The 26,663-nt window shown below is 40.3% G+C and overlaps 1 protein-coding gene across 1 annotated transcript in view; it reads left to right on the plus strand.

Moving 5' to 3' along the window:
• The first annotated feature begins 224 nt into the window (after nucleotides 1-224).
• Nucleotides 225-26,663, plus strand: part of LOC139570592 (cadherin-23-like) — a 587,919-nt gene continuing 561,480 nt past the window's right edge. Inside the window, exon 1 of the mRNA XM_071392575.1 lies at nucleotides 225-570. The gene's annotated coding sequence lies outside the window, so the exon portion shown is untranslated. The remainder of the gene's footprint in view (nucleotides 571-26,663) is intronic.

The following is a 26,663-nucleotide window of genomic DNA, read 5'->3' on the forward strand; positions in this document are numbered from 1 at the left end:
TTAGTCACTGTCACTCAGATATCATTAACATGGCATAAGTCTTGGCAAAAAGTGTAGAATTGCTGAAAATTTGCTTTGAAATTGCAAAAAATGGTCTCAGAAAATTTGCTTTAAAATTGCAAAAAATGGTCTCCACCCCATGGCAAAATGGGTTGAACTGCAGGAATTTAGCAATCAAACTGCAAAAAAGCCTCTAACCCAAACGACCATTGCCGGCACTGCATCCAGTTGTTCTATTATGCTACAGCAAGGACAAGCGAAACCGGGAGTTGGAACGTTTCCTTATCATAGACATTAAAACCAGGGTCGGATTTAGCTGTAGCCTATGCTGAGGTGAAGTTGAAGTGAACAGCCAAAGTCAGGAGCTGACATTTTCGACTGGAGATGGAAAAAGTGTTGTCGTGAGCGGGAGAGAAGAAGAGAAGAGAATTGAAGAGAGAGAAAGGGAGAGAAAAAAGAAACAAACCTAAATAACTAACCTACCTATAGCCTTTACTTAGTGACGCATCACAGCAGGACAATTGACCGAATCTAAAATCATTCAACCCACGACGGACACGGACGAGGCAGGTAAGATTAGATGATTAATATGATTTTCTACATTTGGTGGTGCAAAAGCAATAGAGAAATGAGCACATTGCATGGACGAAGTGAGCCTTTTATGTTTTTGTGTCTGCTATGTCACTTAACCGATTGATGGAGGGTATAGTTTTTAGGCTACTAGGCTGTTTATAGCTGGATTTGCTCCGGCTACTATCTAGCAAACATGTAGTGTTCAATATTAAGCATGGTCTTATTTATAAGTGCACATACAGCCAATGCCAAATAAGACGAACACTTCAGTCGATATAGCCTACTATATGTTTCGCACAGACGGGAATTAGTTAAAAAACAAACGTAGCCTATTTGAAAAAAGAGGGCGTCTGGGAAAAGGTATATATGCACATCGTGATTCCAGAAAAATTGAATATGTTTGTCGTTATGTATTGCAATTATTTTAGGCTATATCACATTCTGAACTGTAGCCAACGCAAGCAAGACTATTACACATTTACGGGCAATGACAGTAACTAAATAGAAGCAAATACTGTCTTGTGCATGCAGCTTCGGGGGTATCAGGTGCGTGGACTTGTCTCAGGTAGCTCCGAAGACTTAAAAGGTGCACCTGCTGGTAAGCGCCGTATCGCGCTCGCGCCGTTATTTATTTATGTGTTGCCTGAACCCACTGCTGTGCCATTGTCGCGCGAGGTTAAGCTTCGACTCTGTAATTTGCCCCTGTCCTTGGTTCAGCTCCACTAATGCGGCACATTGTCGGATGAGCTGACTACATGGTTGCCGAGGGCCATGTGGTGCTGGTGCTATCTAGTGATATGATTATGGTAATAGTTTGTAAACTCCGGATAACCTCAATCACTCCCTGTAATTTGCAGGGTAGAAAATAAAAACAAGACTGTTTCTTTCTTTCAGTTTTTAAACCACTAACCAACTTTAGCCATCCAAGAGGGATTTCATGCAACATGCTGAGCATGTAAAGTGCCTATAGGGCAGGGGTACCTTTTCTCGCATGAGAGCTACTTTTAAAAAACGAAACATGTCGTGAGCTACTAATTATTTTCTAGCTTTCAAATAGGCACATTATTCTCTTCTCTCCTCTGAAACTCATCCCCAGGTCCTTAGTGTACAAGAGAAAGTAGTGCACAATATTTTCTGTCAATATACTGTACCTGGTAAAATAATGGTTAATAATCAACTCTAAGGGGGCCCCTAAAAAATCTGTGATTTTTACCCCCCAAATTATGTTTTATATTTTCCCAAATTAAGTTCTCAGTTTTATTTTTCCAAGTTTTAGAAGAAAAAAAATGTCACTCTCAAAATTACAACTGTTCATAGAGCAATAACGCAATTGTTTTTTCTGAGTCGATGTCAATGGTTAAATCACATCAGAAGACCATTTCTTTTAGGCCTGGAAGAAAATGAACATTTATTTTTTAGTTTAATTCCCCTTTTAATAGTGCATCTGGACCTTTAATTGCACATCTAGCTAGTAAGGAATGTGCTGTCTAATCTGCTTGTCAAGTGATGGTTCTGTACTGGTGCTGCTCATTTCATGGCAAAGTTAGCAAATTACATACACTACCTGTAAAAAGTTTTAGAACACCTACTCATTCAAGGGTTTTTCTTTATTTGTACTATTTTCTACATTGTAGAATATTAGTGAAGACATAAACTATGAAATAACACATATTGAATCATGTAGTAACCAAAAAAGTGTCAAGCAAATCAAAATATATTTTATATTTGAGATTCTTCAAAGTAGCCACCCTTTGCCTTGATGAGAGCTTTGCACACTCTTGGCATTCTCTCAACCAGCCTCACCGGGAATGCTTTTCCAGCAGTCTTTAAGGAGGTCCCACATATGCTGAGCACTTGTTGGCTGCTTTTCCTTCACTTTGCGGTCCGACTCATCCCAAACCATCTTAATTTGGTTGAGGTTGGGGGATTGTGGAGGCCAGGTCATCTTATGAAGCACTCCATCACTCTCCTTCTTGGTAAAATAGCCCTTATACAGCCTGGAGGTGTGTTGGGTCATTGCCCTGTTGAAAAACAAATGATAGTCCCACTAAGCCCAATCCAGATGGGAGGGCGTATTGCTGCAGAATACTGTGGTAGCCATGCTGGTTAAGTGTTGCTTGAATTCAAAATAAATCACAGACATTGTCACCATCAAAGCACCGCCACACCATAACACCTCCTCCTCCATGCTTTACGGTGGGAAATACACATGCAAAGATCATCCGTTTACCCACACTGCGTCTCACAAAAAATCTCAAATTTGAACTCGGTCTATTGTCCATTGCTCGTGTTTCTTGGCCCAAACAAGTCTCTTCTTATTATTGGTGTCCTTTAGTAGTGGTTTCTTTGCAGGAATTTGACCACAAAGCCATGATTCACAGTCTCCTCTGAACAGTTGATGTTGAGATGTGTCTGTTACTTCAACTCTGTGAAGCATGTATTTGGGCTGCAATATCTGAGGCTGGTAACTCTAATGAACTTATCCTCTGCAGCAGAGGGAACTCTGGGTCTTCCATTCCTGTGGCAGTCTTCATGAGAGTCAGTTTTATCATAGCGCTTGATGGTTTTTGGACTGCACTTGAAGAAACTTTCAAAGTTCTTGAAATGAATTGACTGACCTTCATGTCTTATTTGAGCTGTTCTTGCCATAATATGGACTTGGTCTTTTACCAAATAGGGATATCTTCTGTATACCTCCCCTACCTTGTCACAACACAACTGATTGGCTCAAACGCATTTAGAAGGAAAGAAATTCCACAAATTAACTTTTAACCTTTCTAGCCCCGGGGTTCCGCTAGCGGAACACCCACAACATTCCACTGAAAAGGCAGCGCGTGAAATTCAAAAATATTTTTTTAGAAATATTTAACTTTCACACATTAACAAGTCCAATACAGCAAATGAAATATAAACATCTTGTTAATCTACCCATGGTGTCCAATTTCAAAAATAATTTACAGTGAAAGCACAACATATGATTATGTTAGGTCAGAGCCAAGTCAAAAACACACACAGCCATCTTTTCAGCCAACAATAGGAGTTAGAAAAAGCAGCAATATAGTTAAAATGAATCACTAACCTTCGATTATCTTCATCAGATGACAGTCATAGGACATCATGTTATACATGTATTGTGTGTTTTGTTCGATAATGTGCATATATATATTAAAACAAATCTCAGTTTACATTGGCGCGTTACGTGCAGTAATGTTTTGATTCCAAAACATTCGGTGATTTTGCAGAAATACTCATAATAAACATTGATAAAAGATGCAGGTGTTATTCACAAAATTAAAGATAAACTTGTCCTCTATGCAACCGCTGTGTCAGATTTCAAAATAATCTTTACGGAAAAATAATTATCTGAGAACGGCGTTCAGAGCACAATCCAGCCAAAGAAATAGTCACCATTTTGGCGTCAACAGAAGCTACAAAAACACTATAAATATGCACTTACCTTCGAATAACTTCATCAGAAGGCACTCCCAGGATTCCCAGTTCGACAGAAATGACTGAAAAGTTCCATAAAGCCCATCATTTAGCCACTTGTTGTTAGCATGTTCAGCCCACGAATCCATTTTCATGACGCACGAGCAATCCCTCCAGACAAAAACTCAAAAAGTTCCGTTACAGGTCGTAGAAACAGGTCAAATGATGTTTGCAATCCATATTTAGTATGTGTTTTACATTAATCATCAATAAGGATCCAACCGGAGAATTTCATTGTCTGGAGAAAGAGTATTGGAACGAGATCTCTCTCTCTTGCTCGCGCGCAAAACGAGACTGAGATTTCTGACTACCACTCACTAAAATAGCTCCAATGAGCCCCTCCTTTATAGTAGAATCATAAGACTAAAATCTAAAGACGGTGACATCTAGTGGAAGCCCTAGGAAGTGTTTGCTTTTCCATAACTAGAATGGAAAATCGAGTTCTCACTTCCTGTGTGGAAGTCTTCTCAGGTTTTTGTCTGCCAAATGAGTTCTGTTCTACTTACAGACATAATTCAAACAGTTTTAGAAACTTCAGAGTGTTTTCTATACAATAGTAATAATACTATGCATGTATTACCTTCTGGGGCAGAGTAGGAGGAAATTCCGTTTGGGTACGCAATTCGTTCAAAGTGGAAACACCGCCCCCTGTCCATAACAGGTTTTAACAAGGCACACCTGTTAACTTCTTTGGGATAGGGGGCGATATTTTGGCGTCCGGATGAAACGTGCCCAAAGTAAACTGCCTGCTACGCAGGCCCAGAAGCTAGGATATGCATATAATTGGTAGATGCGGATAGATATCACTCTAAAGTTTCTAAAACTGTTAAAATAATGTCTGTGAGTATAACGGAACTGAAATGGCAGGCAAACCCCGAGGACAAACCATCCTACCACTGATTTCAATGGCTGGGCACTTTTATAATAGGGCGAAATCGTGCCCGATTGCAGTTCCTAGTGCTTCCACTAGATGTCAACAGTATTTAGAAAGAGTTTCAGGCTGGTTTTTGGAAAAATGAGCCTGAAATGGTAGTTTTTCTAGGTGGCTCCCATTTTGGCTGTAGTGTTTCCAAGCACGCGAATGAGAGCGCATTCTTTGGTATTTTTCTCCGGTAAAGACAATAACGATTCTCCGTCTTAAATTTTATCGTTTATTTGCGTATTAGGGTAACTAAGGTTTGATTATAAACGTTGATTAAACTTGTTTGGATAAGTTTATTGGTAATGTTTGGGATTCATTTTGTATGCATTTTGAAGGAGGGAAAACGAGTGGATTATTGACTGAAGCGCGCCAGCTGAACTGAGTTTTTATGGATACAAAGAAGGAGTTTATCGAACAAAAGGACCATTTGTAATGTAACTGGGACCTTTTGGAGTGCCAACAGAAGAAGATCTTCAAAGATAAGGCATATATTATATCGCTAATTTCTGACTTTCGTGTCGCAACTCCCTGGTTGAAAATGATTTGTTATGCATTTGTGTGCTGGGCGCTGTCCACAGATAATCACATGGTTTGCTTTCGCCGTAAAGCCTTTTTGAAATATGACACGGCGGCTGATTTAACAATAAGTTAAGCTTTATTTTGATGTATTGTACTTGTGATTTCATGAAAGTTTAATATTTATAGTAATTTAATTTGAATTTGGCGCTCTGCAATTTCACCGGATGTTGGCCAGGTGGGACGGTAGCGTCCCACTGATCCGCAAGAAGTTAATTGAAATGCATTCCAGGTGACTACCTCATAAAGCTGGTTGAGAAAATGCCAAGAGTGTACAAAGCTGTCATCAAGGCAAAGGGTGGCTATTTGAAGAATCTCAAATATAAAATATATTTTAATTTGTTTAACACTTTTGGTTACTACATGATTCCATATGTTTTATTTCATAGTTTTGATGTCTTCACTATTATTTTACAATGTGTAAAATAAAGAAAAACCTTTGAATGAGTAGGTTTGAATGTTCTAAAACTTTGGACCAGTGGTGTACTTACTCGTAATATACTTTGCAGTTAACATTTAATTGAGAAGGTTTTTGGGAAAGTATTTCTGTCAACCCACGAGGGTTATCACGTCAACTGGCTACACACGGAGTGATAGACCGACAGGGTCAATATTGCTGGAATTCATTGGCAGATCTTGTGTTAGGTTTGGCTTTTTAATGTTGCGTTGATCATATAGCAGCTGGGAGCTTGCAATGTGGGATACTTGTGAGATTTGTTTATGACAATTTGTGATGGAACACATGAAAAATCTATTTCGGAATTGTTTGGAGAGCTACTCATAGGTGGGGTGCGTGCTACTGGTAGCTCGCAATCGACCTGTGCGAGACCACTGCTCAATGGTGGAAAAAGTACCCAATTTTCCTACTTGAGTAAAAGTAAAGATACCTTAAAAGAAATTGACTGAAGTAAAAGTAAGTCACCTAGTAAAATACTACTTGAGTAAAAGTCTAAAAGAAAAGTATTTGGTTTTAAATATACTTAAGTATCAAAAGTATAAATATAAATCATTTAAATTTCCTTGTTTAAAAAAAATAAATACCGATAGCCCGGGGCACAGTTCAACACTCAGACATAATTTACAAACAAAGCATTTGTGTTTAGTGAGTCTGCCAGATCAGAGGCAGTAGGGATGACCAGGGATGTTCTCTAGATAAGTGAGTGAATTAGACAATTTTCCTGTCCTGCTAAGCATTCAAAATGTAACAAGTACTTTTGGGTGTCAGGGAAAATGTAAGGAGTAAAAAGTACATTATTTCTTTAGGAATGTAGTGGAGTAAAAGTAAAAGTTTCCTAAAATATAAATAGTAAGGTAAAGTACAGATACCCCCAAAAACTACTTAAGTAAAAAAATCAAATCAAATTTGATTTCTCACGTGTTTTGCTGCAGAATGCTGTGGTAGCCATGCTGGTTAAGTGTGCCTTGAGTTCTAAATAAATCACCGACAGTGTCCCCAGCAAGTTACCCCCATACCATCACACCTCCTCCTCCATGCTTCACGGTGGGAACCACACATGTGGATGTCATCCGTTTACCTACTCTGCGTCTCACAAAGACATGGCGGTTGGAACCAAAAATCTTACATTTGGACTCATCAGACCAAAGGACAGATTTCCACCGGTCTAATGTCCATTGCTTGTGTTTCTTGGCCGAAGTAAGTCTGTGTCTGTTACTTGAACTCCGTGAAGCATTTATTTGGGGTGCAATCTGAGGTGCTGGTAACTCTAATAAATTTATCCTATGCAGCAGAGGTAACTCTGGGTCTTCCTTTCCTGTGGCAGTTCTCGTGACAGCCAGTTTCATCATAGCGCTTGATGGTTTTTGCGACTGCACTTGAAGAAACTTTCAAAGTTCTTGAAATATTCCATATTAACTGACCTTCATGTCTTAAAGTAATGATGGACTGTCATTTCTCTTTGCTTATTTAAGCTGTTCTTGCCATAATATGGACTTGGATAACAAGATGGCACCGACAGAGAGGGATGCCTCTCTTCTAGTCCTTAGGAAACTTTGCAGTATTTCATATTTAAAATAAAAAAATCTTAAGTGTTATTACATACAGCCGGGAAGAACTATTAGATCTTTTTTTAACCTTTTTATTTAACTAGGCAAGTCAGTTAAGAATGACAGATTTTTACCTTGTCAGCTCAGGGATTCGATCTTGCAACCTTTCTGTCTCTAGTCCAACACTCTAACCACTAGGCTACCTGCCGCCCCACTACGACCTGGAATATGACTTTCCCGAAGCAGATCCTTTGTCTGAACTACCCAGGGCATTTGAACTGATTCTAGAGGCTCACCCAAAACAATGCTGCCAGAGAAGTGGTAGACGGAGTGGTCTTCTGGTCAGACTTCAGAGGCGCACACACCACCCACCGCTTCCAAGTATATTACTTGCTTATGTCCAGTCTCTAGATAACAAGGTGGACGAATTTAGGGCAAGGGTTGCTTTCCAGAGAGACATCAGGGATTGTAACATACAGTGGTTGCTCAACTAAACGTTTTGCAATTATGCTGCGGGATTTAGAGGTAATTGGTGGTTTAGTACGGTACCGTGTGTCACTACTTCATCAGCACTGATTATGCTTTTGGATCCCAAGGTGCTACTGTGTCTCCAAAAATACACTTATTTTTTTGTTACTACTAGTCAGTATTACTTACTAAAACTGTTGTTACAATAAGGTTTTTATTCTAAGAGAAACTTAGACAACAATTAGGGTGTGGAAATGTTAGGATTATTTTGCTCTTACTGTAGTACTGTAGCCTAGTACTCCCGACCAGTCATGTTGTACAGGGCTTGAGTGGCGCAGCAGTCTAAGACACTGCATTGTTGCTGCAGATGCTGGTTCAATACCCGTGCCGGACATGACTGGGAGAACAATGAATTGATGGTAGGCTTTTGATTTCTTTCCCTTTAAAATCATAAATAAATCATTCTAAATAACAAACTTTATTTACAAATTAGTAACAATTTCTCACTCTATGTTATTTAAAAACAAAACCATCTCCAAAATATCGTTATTTTTAAAACAAAGCTATTATTATTAATTCATTTTGAATTATATAAAAGCCCCTTAGATATTTTCACAGATATATTATTAACCCTGTTTTTCACAAGCGTAGCAGGCTGTGAATTCTGCAAACAATGTTTATAGCAGGACCATATACAGTGGGGAGAACAAGTATTTGATACACTACCGATTTTGCAGGTTTTCCTACTTACAAAGCATGTAGAGGTCTGTCATTTTTATCATAGGTACACTTCAACTGTGAGAGACGGAATCTAAAACAAAAATCCAGAAAATCACATTGTATGATTTTTAAGTAATTAATTTGCATTTTATTGCATGACATAAGTATTTGATCACCTACCAACCAGTAAGAATTCCGGCTCTCACAGACCTGTTAGTTTTTCTTTAAGAAGCCCTCCTGTTCTCCACTCATTACCTGTATTAACTGCACCTGTTTGAACTCGTTACCTGTATAAAAGACACCTGTCCACACACTCAATCAAACAGACTCCAACCTCTCCACAATGGCCAAGACCAGAGAGCTGTGTAAGGACATCAGGGATAAATTGTAGACCTGTACAAGGCTGGGATGGGCTACAGGACAATAGCCAAGCAGCTTGGTGAGAAGGCAACAACTGTTGGCACAATTATTAGAAAATGGAAGAAGTTCAAGATGACGGTCAATCACCCTCGGTCTGGGGCTCCATGCAAGATCTCACCTCGTGGGGCATCAATGATCATGAGGAATGTGAGGGATCAGCCCAGAACTACACGGCAGGACCTGGTCAATGACCTGAAGAGAGCTGGGACCACAGTCTCAAAGAAAACCATTAGTAACACACTACGCCGTCATGGATTAAAATCCTGCAGCGCACGCAAGGTCCCCCTGCTCAAGCCAGCGCATGTCCAGGCCCGTCTGAAGTTTGCCAATGACCATCTGGATGATCCAGAGGAGGAATGGGAGAAGGTCATGTGGTCTGATGAGACAAAAATAGAGCTTTTTGCTCTAAACTCCACTCGCCGTGTTTGGAGGAATAGAAGGATGAGTACAACCCCAAGAACACCATCCCAACCGTGAAGCATGGAGGTGGAAACATCATTCTTTGGGGATGCTTTTCTGCAAAGGGGACAGGACGACTGCACCGTATTGAGGGGAGGATGGATGGGGCCATGTATCGCGAGATCTTGACCAACAACCTCCTTCCCTCAGTAAGAGCATTGAAGATGGGTCGTGGCTGGGTCTTCCAGCATGACAACGACCCGAAACACACAGCCAGGGCAACTAAGGAGTGGCTCCGTAAGAAGCATCTCAAGGTCCTGGAGTGGCCTAGCCAGTCTCCAGACCTGAACCCAATAGAAAATCTTTGGAGGGAGCCGAAAGTCCGTATTGCCCAGCGACAGCCCCGAAACCTGAAGGATCTGGAGAAGGTCTGTATGGAGGAGTGGGCCAAAATCCCTGCTGCAGTGTGTGCAAACCTGGTCAAGAACTACAGGAAACGTATGATCTCTGTAATTGCAAACTAAGGTTTCTGTACCAAATATTCAGTTCTGCTTTTCTGATGTATCAAATACTTATGTCATGCAATAAAATGCAAATTAATTACTTAAAAATCATACAATGTGATTTTCTGGATTTTTGTTTTAGATTCCTTCTCTCACAGTTGAAGTGTACCTATGATAAAAAATTACAGACCTCTACATGCTTTGTAAGTAGGAAAACCTGCAAAATTGTCAGTGTATCAAATACTTGTTCTCCCCACTGTATATTGGTCATGGCTCCCAAGTGCCTTACAGTTCTCCTGCTTTATCCACTGAGATAGAGGTAGGCGCACAAAGTTCAAGTCACGAGGGCAGGAGGCACGGGACGGGCCGCAGAGCAGCGCACAGAATACGGACGTAGCCCATGGGGAAGGGAGGAGGAGGAAGGGGGACGGAGGGTGGACCCCCACCCTGCCCCAATGGGTAGCACAGAGCAACACTTTAAGCAGCATTGCATTAATAATGGTGCTGACTTGGGAAACGTTCCCACTGTCTGCACGTTCAAACTAAAACAGTGTAACTAATAATGGCGCGAAAAATGCCCCTTAGATATCTAGATATGAATGATATGAGGGCAGACATTATTAAATATTGGAACATTAGACCTCTCACTAAAGTCGTCAGTCAGAAGTTATACTTAAATCCGAACTGGATTTAACGAAAAAATGAACATGAAAAAGCGCACGTGTAAATCCCAAACTCTAAAAGTAATTGGAAAGGTAGATACAAATTATTTGTGACATTGTGGTTACAATAAAGAATGTAAACAGGATGTAAACATTTTTATTTACAGTAGTGATGGACAGCTGGAGGCATTTTGAAAACAGGTTTTCAAACACTACAGTGTACTGTAGTACTGTCCATGACTAATGCAACCCAAAAAAGCATTAAAGACGAGAGTTAATGAGTACTTGAGGTCACCGAGAAAGTCTGGACATGGCCTGCTCTCCTTTATGTAAGGAATTAGGCACTTTACCATGTTTACTACAGTATGTACAGTAGGCTATGTTTACTTGTCAGACTGCACAGTAGCCTAATAACCAAATGCAGGCGGCTTCTATCTTCAAAATGCTTTAAATGCTTTATTATCCAAATGTTTAAAGTGCGTGTGGGCGACCTCATGCAACTGCAAAATGTCAGATAGTTATTGTAACAAAGAAGACGGTTCTTCAGCCCATGCACTTTTGCTGTACTGTTTTCTGCACCAATCTTCAATAATATTTTCTGAACTACCTCAAAAGTGTACCTCAAACATTTTGGGTAATCCATGTTCATACAAAGAAGTCCAATCAAAGTGGCAAAAGCATTTGGGACATTGTGAAGCTCATGCATGATCACCTGCTCTTCTATCACAAGGGCAATGTCCACATTGTCAGATGGCATTGAGTCATCTGCTGCAGCTCCATCCACAACAACAAGGATACCGATTTTAACTCCATGGGTGACTTCCTCAGAATCAATTGTCTTCTGAAAACAGAACAAAAATAGGCAAAGATTAGAGGCATTGCCCTACAAAACATCCTTCAATACAATTTTTCTGTCAAACTGTCTGCAAATGTACTGTTGCCTATTGATGCAGGCAAGTGGGGAGGCAGGTAGCCTAGTGGTCAAGAGCGTTGCACCAGTAAACAAGCATGGTCCTTAAGCACATCAATCAACCATGATTGCTCCCAGGTCTAGATAGAATGTGTTCTTCTTTGAGGTAAAACATGATCTGATCTTTTCCTATTTGCAAAAAACTATTGATTGTCCGGTATAGCGCCGCAAAGGCCCATGGTCATCCAACACTGAAAATGAGGGGGAAAACCATGTAAAGCCTCATCTATCATTCAGTGCTGTCAGTTCTTTTTACAACATTCATTATATTAAAGGTGCACTGTGTAGAATTCCGCCTCTACTACTTTGTTATTAAATGACCAGCTTACAAAAGCTGTAAAAACTATATTTCTAGATATTTAAAAAATATAAAAAGTTATTTAGATAGGACAATGATTCCCTATAATAAGCAATTCATTTGTTACCCAAAATCACAGCCTAAAATGCAAAGTTCATATTGAAGACGGACTGACGAACAATGGTGATGCAAAACTGATTGCAATTCCTGTTCAAATGGCCTATCAAGATCGCTTTTTATATTTTTTAAATAACAAGAAATATCGTTTTTACAGCTTTTGTATAGAATTTAGAATTCCTCACAGTGCCACTTTAATTATGTTAATTGTCTAATAATATGTAATTTTCACTATTCACTAATGGCACTGCAGTATTGTGTGCTGCCATACACCAGGGATGTGTGATACGTTCACATATGCTAAAACTTGAGCATACTTACAGTTGAAGTCTGAAGTTTACATACAGTTTAGCCAAATACATTTAAACTCAGTTTTTCACAATTCCTGACATTTAATCCTAGTAATATATCCTGTCTTAGGTCAGTTAGGATCACAACTTTATTTTAAGAATGTGAAATGTCAGAATAATAGTAGAGTGATTTTTTTTCAGCTTTTCTTTCATCACATTCCCAGTAGGTCATACGTTTACATACACTCAATTTGTATTTGGTAGTATTGCCTTTAAATTGTTTAACTTGGGTCAAATGTTTCAGGTAGCCTTCCACAAGCTTCCCACAATAAGTTGGGTGAATTTTGGCCCATTCCTCCTGACAGAGCTGGTGTAACTGAGTCAGGTTTGTAGGCCTCCATGCTCGCACGCGCTTTTTCAGTTCTGCCCACAAATGTTCTATAGGATTGAGGCCAGCGCTTTGTGATGGCCACTCCAATACCTTGACATTGTTGTCCTTAAGCCATTTTGCCACAACTTTGGAAGTATGCTTGGGGTCCTTTTGACCCATTTGCGACCAAGCTTTAACTTCCTGACTGATGTCTTGAGATGTTTCTTCAATATATCCACATAATTTCCCTTCCTCGTGATGCCATCTATTTTGTGAAGTGCACCAGTCCTTCCTGCAGCAAAGCAGCCCCACAACACGATGCTGCCACCCCCGGGCTTCACGGTTGGGATGGTGTTCTTCGGCTTGCAAGCTTCCCCCTTTTTCCTCCAAACATAACGATGGTCATTATGGCCAAACAGTTCTATTTTTTGTTTAATCAGTCCAGAAGACATTTCTCCAAAAAGTACGATCTTTGTCCCCATGTGCAGTTGCAAACTGTGTTCTGGCTTTTTTATGGTGGTTTTGGAGCAGAGGCTTCTTCCTTGCTGAGCTGCCTTTCAGGTTATGTCGATATAGAACTCGTTTTACTGAGGATATAGATACTTTTGTACCTGTTTACGCCAGCATCTTCACAAGATCCTTTGCTGTTGTTCTGTGATAGATTTGCACTTTTCGCACCAATGTACGTTCACCTCTAGGAGACAGAACGTGTCTCCTTCCTGAGCAGTACGACGGCTGCGTGGTCCCATGGTGTTTATACTTGTGTAATAATCTGCAATCTGTCTGTAAAAAATTGTTGAAAAAATGTATTGTGCCATGCACACAGTAGACTTGCCTAACCGACTTGCCAAAACTTTCGTTTGTTAACTTCTTATGGCTGCAGGGGCAGTATTGAGTAGCTTGGATGAAAGGTGCACAGAGGTGTCCAGAGTAAACGGCCTGCTCCTCAGTCATAGTTGCTAATATATGCATATTATTATTAGTATTGGATAGAAAACACTCTGAAGTTTCTAAAACTGTTTGAATGATGTCTGTGAGTATAACAGAACTCATATGGCAGGCAAAAACCTGAGAAGAAATCCAACCAGGAAGTGGGAAATCTGAGGTTTGTAGTTTTTCAAGTCGTTGCCTATCGAATATACAGTGTCTATGGGGTCATATTGCACTTCCTAAGGCTTCCACTAGATGTCAACAGTCTTTAGAACCTTGTTTGATGCTTCTACTGTGAAGGAGGGGGGAATGGGAGCTGAATGAGTCAGAGGTCTGCCAGAGTGCCACAAGCTCAGTCTCGCGCGCTCCCGTGAGAGTTAGCTGCGTTCCATTGCATTTCTACAGACAAAGGAATTCTCAGGTTGAAATATTATTGAAGATTTATGATAATAACATCCTAAAGATTGATTCTATACTTCGTTTGAAATGTTTCTACGAACTGTAATATGACTTTTCGTCTGAACTTTCGCCTGGACTTGCCCACGCCTCCTGAGTTTGGATTTGTGTACTAAACGCGCGAGCAAAAAGGAGGTATTTGGACATAAATTATGGACTTTATAGAACAAAATAAACATTTATTGTTGAACTGGGATTCCTGGGAGTGCATTCTGATGAAGATCATCAATGGTAAGTGAATATTTATAATGCTATTTCTGACTTCTGTTTTCTCCACAACATGGCGGGTATCTGGCCATGGCTTGTTTTTGTGTCTGAGCGCCGTACTCAGATTATTGCATGGTGTGTTTAAAAAAAATCTGACACAGCGGTTGCATTAAGGAGAAGTTTATCTATAATTCTATGCATAACAATTGTATCTTTTAGCAATGTTTATTATGAGTATTTCTTTAAATTGACGTGGCTCTCTGCAAAATCACCGGATGTTTTGGAACTACTGAACATAACGCGCCAATGTAAACTGAGATTTTTGGATATAAATATGAACTTTATCGAACAAAACATGCATGTATTGTGTAACATTAAGTCCTATGAGTGTCATCTGATGAAGATCATCAAAGGTTAGTGATTCATTTTATCTCTATTTCTGCTTTTTGTGACTCCTCTCTTTGGCTGGAAAAATGGCTGTGTTTATCTGTGACTAGGTGCTGACTTAACATAATCGTTTGGTGTGCTTTCGTCGTAAAGCCTTTTTTTAAATCTGACACCGTGGCTGGATTTACAACAAGTAAATCCAGAACAACTGCGAGAAGACCCTACCAACGTTTTGAAGACGTAAGGTATACAACCCTACAACATAAGCTTATGCTTTCTCCCAGGAGTGAAATTTCCTATGAATCATGGTGAACTGTAACGTTCAATGGAGCCAAGTTGAATGTCTGTCGCCATCTGAAGTGATTATAACACACAGGCCAAGTCAAATGTGAACCAACTACAGTATATAAGGACATCACTTTTAGCAAAGTTTTACTTTTAGTCAACCTTTCTCCCTTGCTAGAAATTCAGTTGAGAATAGTGATTTAGCATGCTTTTTGTCCAGAAGAAACTACATCTTTATCTTGGACTGCAGAGTAAAAATCAGGACCATACATTATACACAATACCAGGTTTGGGCGATAATACCTAACTACCATGTAAACAACTATTGATAGCTGTTGTCGACGGTTGTGAAATGTACAGTTGAAGTCGGAAGTTTACATACACTTAGGTTGGAGTCATTAAAACTCCACAGATGTCTTGTTAACCTCTCTAGGGTATGGGGCAGCATTCGGAATTTTGGATGAAATGCATGCCCATATTAAACTGCCTGCATCTCGGGCCCAGAATATATGATATCCATAGATTTGGATAGAAAACACTCTAAAGTTTCCAAAACTGTTAAAATAGTGCCTGTGAGTATAACAGAACTGATTTGGCAGGCGAAAACCTCAGAAAAATCCATTCAGGAAGTAGTTTTTGTTTTTGTTTTGTAGTTTTCTATTCAATGCCATTACAGTATCCATTGAGTTAGGACTCAAATTGCAGTTTCTATGCCTTCCACTAGATGTCAACAGTCTTCAGAAATTGTTTCAGGCTTGTATTCTGAAAAATGAAGAAGTAAGAGCAGTCTGAATGAGTGGACCCTGCCGTGTCACAGAGCTTTTTCCTGCGCCAGGCCGAGAGAGTGTGTTTCTTGTTTACCTTTTAAATTGACGACGTTATTGTCCGGTTGAAATATTATCGATTATTGAGGCTAAAAACAACCTGAGGTTTGAATATAAACATCGTTTGACATGTTTCTATGAATTTTACGGATACAATTTAGATTTTTTTGTCTTTCTGTTTTGACTGCATTTGAGCCTGTGGATTACTGAAGAAAACGCGCAAACAAAACTGAGGTTTTTGGGTATAAAGAGACTTCATCGAACAAAAGGAACATTTATTGAGTAAATTAATGTCTGCTGACTGCAACCATATGAAGATCATCAAAGGTAAGGGATTAATTTTATCTCTATTTCTAAGAACTATGGTCAGGACGTGACACATAAGGTGTTTTAGCTCCATCCCTCCACCACTCTTGGCACGGTAGAATTCAAGGACCTTGGAAAAATGACTGTCCAGGCCTTCATAAAATGTGTTCTTGAGGTCCACAGAAACCAGTCTCATGAACTCCAGAGCAACCTGTTTGAAGCGCATAACATACCAGGGAAGGAATTTTAAGGACAAGGCCACTATGCTTTAATATGCACTTGTCTGTCTGTGAACAGAGCTGTCCATCTAGAATTGATGTCAATCACACGGGGCTAATCTTACACAATCTCCTTTCTTCTTAACGAGAAAGTAGTCATCATTGCTGCATCAAGTTACCCAGTCAGGACCTCTTTTCTGAATCTCTTCTTGCATATAATTTATGTCTCCTAGGGAAGTTATGGTTTTATCCTCTGGCATCTCCTTGGTTTCTTTTCAGCATTCACAGTTAATGCTGAAAAAAACCTGCAACACGGAGCTTCTAGAAGTTTCCCATTTGAAACTGTATGCTAATTTTCCATCCGTGCCATCCTGATGCTGACTCCGGCTCCTTAAGACATGGATGCTTCTCTGTTAGAGCCATGGCAATGCTTTCAAATTCTTTGTTTGATGTGTAAGCCTTGTAAACATAGATTGCATCTGCAATTTTGTCCAGAATGTCAGTCTTTACATCCTTGGATATTTTCAGTAGAGTACCGTCATTCTCAAAATCTTAATTTCCTCGTCTAAGCCTTAGCTCAACATCGTGTGAAAAAGTAGGTATGATGAAGGTTTTAGGCCAATGGAGTGAGCGTTTGCTTGAGGTGGGTTCTGGTGAAGAACCCAAGCTGGCAGTGTCCAGGGTTAAGTCTGACAGGTTAGAGTCAGAAAAAGAACTTGGAAGCAGCTTGGAAAATCACTTAGTGTTGCCTTCTCTGGAGGAAGTTCAGAAGGACTGGTGAGATTACACAACTCATTTCCAAATTCCGGGTCTTCAAACTGAAGGGTGAAATCCCCTTGGAGTTGAAGCTTGCTTTTAAGCTCTGAATGCAGGTTTTCAATGGTTTCAGGCAGTGGGTCAAGACAGATTCTATGGATGTCACCGTCTGACAGTATGACATGGAACAGCATTGGGTCGATTGGCAAGGCTGTGAGGAACAAAATAACAATTAGACACTACAATATGTTTAAGTTGGTTAGCGCTGGGTCTCAAAAAGGTTCCCTACATGACTCAAAGTACTGTTACCAGTTCACACCCCACCTTGAAGAGCTGAGTTGAACAAAATAAAATGAAGTCAAACATACCTTAATTAAGTAGGAAGGCCTTTGGCAATACTGTCAGTCTTCCTCCTTTGGTATATGGGGACAAAGGATAGTAATCATTCAGCTCGCTCATTTCTACAACGTTTAGCTCCATGGAGGGTTTTTTTGTGAGCTCGTAACATCTCAGGCGTTCCATGTACCATGCTGAAAAGGGTTCAATGATAAAGGAGGCTTCATTGTTTACCAGTAACACTTTTTGAAGTTTTCCCAAATCAGGCAACCCACTGGTGTGTCCTACAGACAAGAACATTCCTTCAGAACACTTGGTAGCATTAATGCTTGTTGTTGTGGCAATAGGCACAGTAGTAACATTGGGATACTTCTTTTCTACGGCCAGTTTCATGGAATACTCAAGGCTCTCAGTAGAAACAACTGCATTATGTTCAACTTCTAAATCTGGCTTCAAAAAAGACTCAGCATGTCAAGGTAGTAAGCTGATGTTGTGATGCTAAAGTAAGTAATATATTTTAAAAGTTGTTGGCATCACACACAGCTTTCTAAAAAAACAAACTGTGCTTTGCCTCAAAACGTATGGTCCAAAAATCTCTCAATGGGCCAAAGCTGTGAATAAATTGAGGATAATGCTCAAGAAAATGGTGTTTGGGGTGAAGTTTGTGGTCTGGGAATTCCTTTTTCAACACGTTCTTTCAACATGTACATATGGTCAGATATTTTTGACACTGAGGTAGCACAAGGTTTCAGTAGTAAAGTGGGTTGAAGCCAGAATATCAACAACATACTTCAAGTCCAATAATATTTCCCAGGTTTTGTAATTTTCAGGAATCTTGTCACCAATTATTAGGGGCAGTCCAGTTCTCGTTACCATTGCCTCCGATTGACCCCTTTAACTGAAAATACGCTATAATTACCTGTGGTTTGTTGGTTTTATCTGAGAACGTGTATGGAAAATATCGAATTACAGCATTTAACTCATCCAAACTAAAATAATGTTTCAATATCAATCTCCTTAGGCACAAATGTATTTCAACTGGTACAATGCCTTCAAGAAGGTTGTGGAAGAAACTGCTGTCAGTCAACTGCTGATGTGCTCGCCTGGACTAACCAAGTGATCATGACAGGATTTGATCATCTAAGAGCTATTACCAAAGTTTCTCAGCAACAAAATTCGACAACACCAAACATGTATCTATTTACTTATTTCACTCACCTCGACATCATCATCACTTTCAAAATGTAAGGACCTATCCAAATTCGTATCACAAACCAACATATACTGAACAAAAATATAAACGTGAGCGGAAATAAAAGATCCTGGAACTTTTTCATACACACAAAAGGCGTATTTTTCTAAAATGTTGTTCACAAATGCCAGAGATGTTTTGAGGTTGCAATTGGCATGTTGACTGCAGGAATGTCTACCAGAGCTGGTCCCAGAGACTTGAATGTTAATTTCTCTATCATAAGCCGCCTCAACGTCGTTTTAGAGAATTTAGAGAACAGCTGATGAAACTGTGGGTTTGCACAACCAAATAATTTCTGCACAAACTATCTCAGAGAAGCTCATCTGCGTGTTCGTCATCCTCACCAGGGTCTTGACCTGACTGCAGTTTGGCTTTGTAACCGACTTCAGTGGGCAAATGCTCACCTTCGATGGCCACTGGCACCCTGGAGAAGTGTGCTTCTCACAGATGAATCCCGGTTTCAACTCTGCCGGGCAGATGGCAGACAGCGTGTATGGCGTCGTGTGGGCTTTACTGATGTCAATGTTGTGAACAGAGTGCCCCATGGTGGCGTAGTAGTTATGGTATGGGCGATCATAAGCTATGGACAACGAACACAACTGCATTTTATCGATGGAAATTTGAGTGCACAGAGATACAATGACGAGATCCTGAGGCCCACCCATTGTTGTGCCATTCATTCACCTCATGTTTTAGCATGATAATGCACTGTCCAATGTCACAAAGATCTGTACACAATTCTTAGAAGATGAAAATGTCCCAGTTCTTCCTTGGCCTGCATAGTCACCAGACATGTCACCCATTGAGCATGTTTGGGATGCTCTCGATTAGAGGTCGACCGATTATGATTTTTCAATGCCGATACCGATACCGATTATTGGAGGACAAAAAAATCCGATACCGATTAATCGGCCGATTTTATTTAAAAAAAATAAAATGTTTTTAAAATATATATACAGTATATATCATACACACACACACATTTTTGTAATAATGACAATTGCAACAATACTGAATGAACAATGAACACTTATTTTAACTTAATATAATACATAAATACACACACGCACACAGCTCTGAAGTGACAATGATACTGAAGAGTCTGCTTAGGAGACAAATACTCTCAACTATTTGAATAAAAATAGAGTTTAAGTTACCTGTGATGAATGTTGAAAACAAAAACTTTAATTTCTATATGCAGGAAATCCTATTTTAATAATGGGCATGGTAAGAATTGACAACCAAAGTGCGAGTCATAATTCCCATGACACCTAGCAAAATCTGAAAAGCGGTTCCTTCATTTATTCCATAGGATATTTTTAGATCACTTAAAATAAGGTCTGTGTTTCGTGTAGGCTTACATCACCGTGCCAATTTTATAACTGTGTAGATATCCATAGGACAAGGTAACTCTGATCAATATTGGCTAAATATAAGCGAAGATAAAAAAAATTGTAGAGTGGATTTATGAAAATATGTTGACAAACGTTACCTTATCCTAGTGAGATTTACATGGGTATCAAAACGTCGAGGCGGTTTAAGCCTGCACGAAACACAGACCTTATTTGAAGTAGATCAAGACATTCTCTATGGAAGACATGAACGGTAAAATAACGAAGGAACCCCTTTCAAATTCAGCCGCAAGTTATTACAGGAATTATAACGCGTCGACTATTTCTCTCTAAACCATATACCTTTGACTAATCCGGAAACTATCACCTCGAAAACAAAACGTTTATTCCGTTCCGTATTTTATCTAACGGGTGGCATCCATGAGTCTAAATATTCCTGTTACATTGCACAACCTTCAATGTTGTCATAATTACGTAATGTTCTGGCAAAGAGCCAGGCGGCCCAAACTGTTGCATATACCCTGACTCTGCGTGCAATGAACGCAAGAGAAATGACACAATTTCACCTGGTTAATATTGCCTGCTAACCTGGATTTCTTTTAGCTAAATATGCAGGTTTAAAAATATATACTGTGTATTGATTTAAAGAAAGGCATTGATGTTTATGGTTAAGTACACATTGGAGCAATGACAGTCATTGATTGATTGTTTTTTATAAGATAAGTTTAATGCTAGCTAGCAACTTACCTTAGCTTACTGCATTCGCTAACAGGCAGGCTCCTCGTGGAGTGCAATGTAATCAATCAATGTAATGCAAGATTGGATCCCCCGAGCTGACAAGGTTAAAAATCTGTCGTTCTGCCTCGTTTTTCCTAGGCCGTCATTGAAAATAAGAATGTGTTCTTAACTGACTTGCCTAGTTAAATAAAGATTAAATAAATCGGCAAATCGGCGCCCAAAAATACCGATTTCCGATTATTACGAAAACTTGAAATAAGTACTCCTCAATGGCAGTGGGAAGTTACTGGATATTGGCGGGAACTGGAACACTATCGTATGTATCAATCCAGAGCATCCCAAACATGCTCAATGGGTGACATGTCTGAGTATGGGGCCGTGCATTATCATGCTGAAACATGAGGTGATGGCGGTGGATGAATGGCACGTCAATGGGCCTCAGGATCTCATCACAGTATTTCTGTGCATTCAAATTGCCATTGTGAAAATGAAATTGTGTTCATTGACCGTAGCTTATGCCAGCCCATACCATAACCCCACCGCCACCATGGGGCACTCATTTCACAACGTTGACATTAACAAACCACTCGCCCACACAACGCATACACGAGGTCTGCGGTTGTGAGGCTGGTTGGCTGGTTGGACGTACTGCCAAATTCTCTAAAATGACATTGGAGGCGGCTTATGGTAGAGAAATTAACATTCAGTCCTCTGACAACAGCTCTGATGGACATTCCTGCAGTCAGCATGCCAATTGCACGCTCCCTCAACTTGGAGACATCTGTGTCATTGTGTTGTGTGGCAAAACTGCACATTTTAGAGTGGCCTTTTATTGTCCCCAGCAGAATGTGCAGCTGTGTAATGATCATGCTGTTTAATCAGCTTATTGATATGACCAAACCTGTCAGGTGGATGGATTATCTTGACAGGAGATATACTCACTAACAGGGATGTAAACAACTTTGTGCACAGAATTTGAGAGAAAAAAGCTTAATGTGAGTGTGGAAAATATCTGGTATATTTTATTTCAGCTCATGAAACATGGGACCAACAATTTACATGTTGCATTTATATTTTTGTTCAGGGTACACAGCCGTGACCTACCAACATATTTTTCTGTCTAACATTCTATTCTCTTTCTAATTGAAGAAATACAAACAATTAAGAATTATCTGGCCTTGTAAATTACTAATTCCCCTACATAGATATTGCACATTACATACAAAACAAGTAGCACAATCAACAGATGGTGCCGCAAAGTATTGGTTGTGTCATTGCCATTGTTATCAACATTCCACAGACGCTGTAGCCACATTGATGTCCAAAAGTAGAACGGGAGCTAATTACTTTTTAGCCTCATTGATGTAGTCAAGTCACTAAACCTTGAGTCAGAATCGAGTCCTAAGTCTCCTGTGCTCAACGATCAAGTCACGAGTCCCTATTTTTATTTTTTTTACCTTTATTTAACTTGGCAAGTCAGTTAAGAACAAATTCTTATTTACAATGACGGCCTACCCAGGCCAAACCCTAACGACGCTGGGCCAATTGTGCGCTGCCCTATGGAACTTCCAATCATGGCCAGTTGTTATACAGCCTGGAATTGAACCAGGGTCTGGAGAGACACCTCTAGCACTGAGATGCAGTGCCTTAGACCACTGCACCACTTAGGAGCCCTATGGCTGAAGTCTGAGTCCCAGAGCTCGAGTCCTGGTCCAAGTGCTCAAGTCTGAGTCAATGGGTCAACATTAATTCAAAGTAAAGTTATTTACCCAGTCAGATATAGTGTAGTGGCAAGAGGAATTTTGTCAATAAATAGTTTGCTATCGCTTTCCTTTATGTGCCACCAAATGTTGTGCATATAAGCTCCTGGTAATGTTACCAGAGCCACGTTCAGTTGCAAAATGTTCTCAAACATTGCAGATAGAAATTCCACGAATAGAGTCGTCGTTATTCCTTATTCAACGTGTCAGAGAGGCATGTTTGTTCTACATAGCATATTTCTATCTGAACATTCCAAGACATTGCGTCCTGCTGAACGCGCCCCAGGTTGTTAACTATAGCTATCTCATGAGGTAACAGGACTGTAACATGACTTATGAATGTAAAATGCGGCCCACAAATGCACAATAGAAAGAAAAAACGTATTCGCTGGTATTATGTGTCGTTTCTGTTGAATGGTGATCTATATACTCTTTTATATTCTCAATGGAGAGAAAAACATAGCTAGACTGTTGTTTTACTATTACATTCAATGCTGCTATCGTTTTTAATTTTGTAAAGCAGCTTGTGTTTCTTAACCAGGCAAAGGGTAGCTCACTAGTAGGCTGGTGATGACTGCTTAGCTACGGGGAAGGAAGACAGTCGCCTGCTCAATGTGTATAATCAGAGGCGGAGTGGAGCCTGTCTGCCCACACTCATCTCTTCCTCACCCGCAGCTCACCAGCTGATGTAGGCTGTGTGTGCTGGGTATGGTGTGTCCTTCCCACTAATGAACTGCTCTGCGTATCTGTGCTGCTAATATTAATTGTGCTCATCATTGAAAAGCTTTCAATCTCTCCAAAAACTCTTGTCCAGTCCACTTAGTAGTCAGATTTTACTCACAGAGAATTTTATCTCGTCTCGTTTTAGTCAACTGAAATGAAAAATCATTTTTGTTTAGTTATAGTTTTTTCTATTTCGTCAGTTATAGTCTCGTCAATTGCCACTGAATAATAGGTGTTTGACGAATATTTTAGTCACTATTTTTGTTGAATAATTTAACACGGATTGCTGGGCCAATGTGCTGAACGATATTGCACTGAACTTATGGCCTGTAACAGCCCTCTGCTTTGGGGTCACAACCTTCAATACGGTGGTTGGCCAGTGCATGAAATGTTGGAGTTGGAATTCCAAGTCTTACTGTGTTACTGCCACCCTATACTGAGGGGGCATACAGTCATAGAAGACAACCATCTCCAACACTATTTGGGGTTATCATTTCCCTCTCTCCCTCGCTTTTGCTCCTGCAGTGTGGAAACGGCAAACCTCTGACACAGTCGCTCTCTCTCGGAGTGTCTGTCACTCTCGCTGAATCCACCCAGAATACGAGAGGGGGAGAAAAAATATAATTTGAAATGAAGGGGCCCATATCTGACAGGCTCTGTGAGTGACAGGCTCAAATGAAAAGCAATATGAGGGATATAGTAGCAATGAATTGCAGATACAGTGACACCACAGTGCTGTTCTAAGAGTAATAGGGGAGGGAGCATGGTAGGGAATACTGTATAACGAGGAAAGAACATGGAATAACGGGAGAGTGGCGTAAAAGAGAGGGACAGAGAAAGATGATGCAAAACAGAAGAAGTAAGGACAGAAAGGAGGGAGGAAGGAAAGAGAGAAGGAGGGAGGAAGGAAAGAGATTAGAGGTTCCTCTCACCCCACAAACTTGGTAGACAAACATTGTTACCTAGGCCTAATTGACACTTCTTTAGATGCATGTGGTGGGATATGTGACGACATTTGGTGTGAGCTCCGATGCTGGTGGTGCCAGGTATAGAGGCATGAGGAATGCATTGGAAATTGCTCTTGGAAACGGCTTGGAACTGCCCCGGACCATGACTGTCCATTGTGTGGCCAAGTGTAAACCCATCCCGCTCTCTCTCTCCCTCTATCTACCTCCCTCCCTCCCTCTGGCCCAGCTGTGTGAGGTCATTAAATCAAGCAGGGCAACCAGGCAGAACAGTGGGAAAGAGGTTGAGAAGGAGAGAGGAGGGCTCAGAAGATGGGTGTGCTCAACCAATCGTATTACAGGTGGCCCATCTAAACCTGCAGGGCCACCTGTAATACGATTTGCTGAGTAGACCCATCTTCCGAGCCTTCCTCTCTCTTTCTCAACCCCTCTCCATCCCTCTCTCGCTCTGTTTTTCCTGGCTGCTCCGTCCTCTTGGAAATCACCCTTTCTGAGAGAGAGGATGGTGGAGTATAGTGTTTCATCCCAAATGGTACCCTGTTCCCTTTATAGTTCCCTTTTATAGTGCACTACTTTTTAAAGTAGTGGACTATAAAGGGAACAGAGTCCTGGTCAAAATAGGGATGCATCCAAATCCACGTGCCCTCAAATAGAAGCAGGTTGAAAGCCTTCACGGCAAACTCTCTGGAAGTAATCGTCTGTCAAGTAGTCCACCTAGTCTATGATCCAAGTAGATTGACCTTTTGCCTAGATATAGACATAGATATACACTGAGTGTACAACACATTAAGAACACCTTCCTTATACTGAGTTGCAACCCCCCCCCCATAAATTGACTATTTGTTTCTGTTGATTGTGAGACTGATATAGACTGCACACTACACAGCTACATGCGCTTGATAGAATAGACCGGGGAGGCCCTAATAGAAAGAGACAAAGGTTGTGTCCACAAAGGCAGTACCTTTCCCCAGGGGCCCTGGTCGAAAGTAGTGCACTACATAAGGAATAGGGTGCCTTTGGGGATACAGACAAATAGATTAATGAGTCTCTGCAGGCTATCTGGTGCACTCTGACACAGTTGTGTTTATGTTGTCTGATATATACACAGCCCTCTGGCAGGTATTTTAAGTGCTGGGTTTAGATGTACAGTATTGGTGTTGTGTTAATTGAAGTAAGGCAGAGGGTTATGGACAGAAAAGTGATTTAGTAATGACATCAATAATGATGTTTGGTATATTTCGCACAACAAGCATGTCAAGGGGAACCTTGTTGAGTGGGTCTACATTTTCTTATCTCTGCTTTATGTGTAAATAATTGCTATCATGCGCCTTTAGGAATGAGAAAAAAATAGTTTTTTTGTGAAATGGTAGACAAACAAAAGTACTCCCCACTGGGCACAGACGTCAGTTCAACGTTTAGTTTTACACATTTGGTTGAGTTGTCAACTAATATGAAATCAACAACAAATGTCATTGGATTTATGTGCCTATAAACTCTGCATGCTTTTCCATGTTGTGGTGGTAGTACAATGTCACATACTATATCATCGCATGACTTCAAGTTTACTGCGACATGATGGGGCCATACTTGCGAACATTAAAAAAAGTTTAAGTTTAAGCATCAGCCAATTAAACATCTTGACGTGTTGCAGGTGATCAAAGGCTACATCTCCCTGGGAACAAACTGGTTAAATCAATCTGTCAATGTATTGTGACGTGGAATCTACGTGGAAAATACATTTGACTTTGAAAAAGTAATCAACGTAAACTATTGTTTTGAGTGGAAAATTTCAACCACAGGATTATGTCAACATGGTAACCAATTTTGAACATAGACAAACCTTGTATAAAATATGTTGAAATTGTACCTTTGAAACAACGTCAGATTTTCAACGTAAAATACACTATAAGAATACAATACAGGGATGCAAACTAGTCACCTTTCGGCAAAAAGGTGACCTATGTGATTTGTGTAGATCTGATGAGAAAAGTTTGGGTGAGAGGGGTGGGGGTGGGGGCTTTGGATGACTACTGGCTGTATGCGAACGAGTAATGCGCGTTTGGACCAATACTGTCTGTATCCAAGGCTCAGCCAATCGTTCACATAACAACAGAATGCAGCACGCGACTGAAGAGAGAACAGACAACCAATTTGCTAGTTACATCATCAGCGCACGCTCTGGAATGACAGCGGGAGAGTGGAACAGCAGTTTGCCAGTTAACTTACAGCAGCGCCCCCTCTTAACGATAACGAAGAGGTAGGTGAGAAGCCTGACCACGAAGATTGGTGAAAAGGTAATGAAGTGTACTTCATGAGCTGTAACCGAAAAACAACTGGCATTTGGAAAGTCTGAGGTGAGGGAGAAAGTGTGGTGGACCAAGTATTGT

This window comes from Salvelinus alpinus, chromosome 3 (genome assembly GCF_045679555.1).
Source record: "Salvelinus alpinus chromosome 3, SLU_Salpinus.1, whole genome shotgun sequence".
Taxonomy (NCBI): Eukaryota; Metazoa; Chordata; class Actinopteri; order Salmoniformes; family Salmonidae; genus Salvelinus; species Salvelinus alpinus.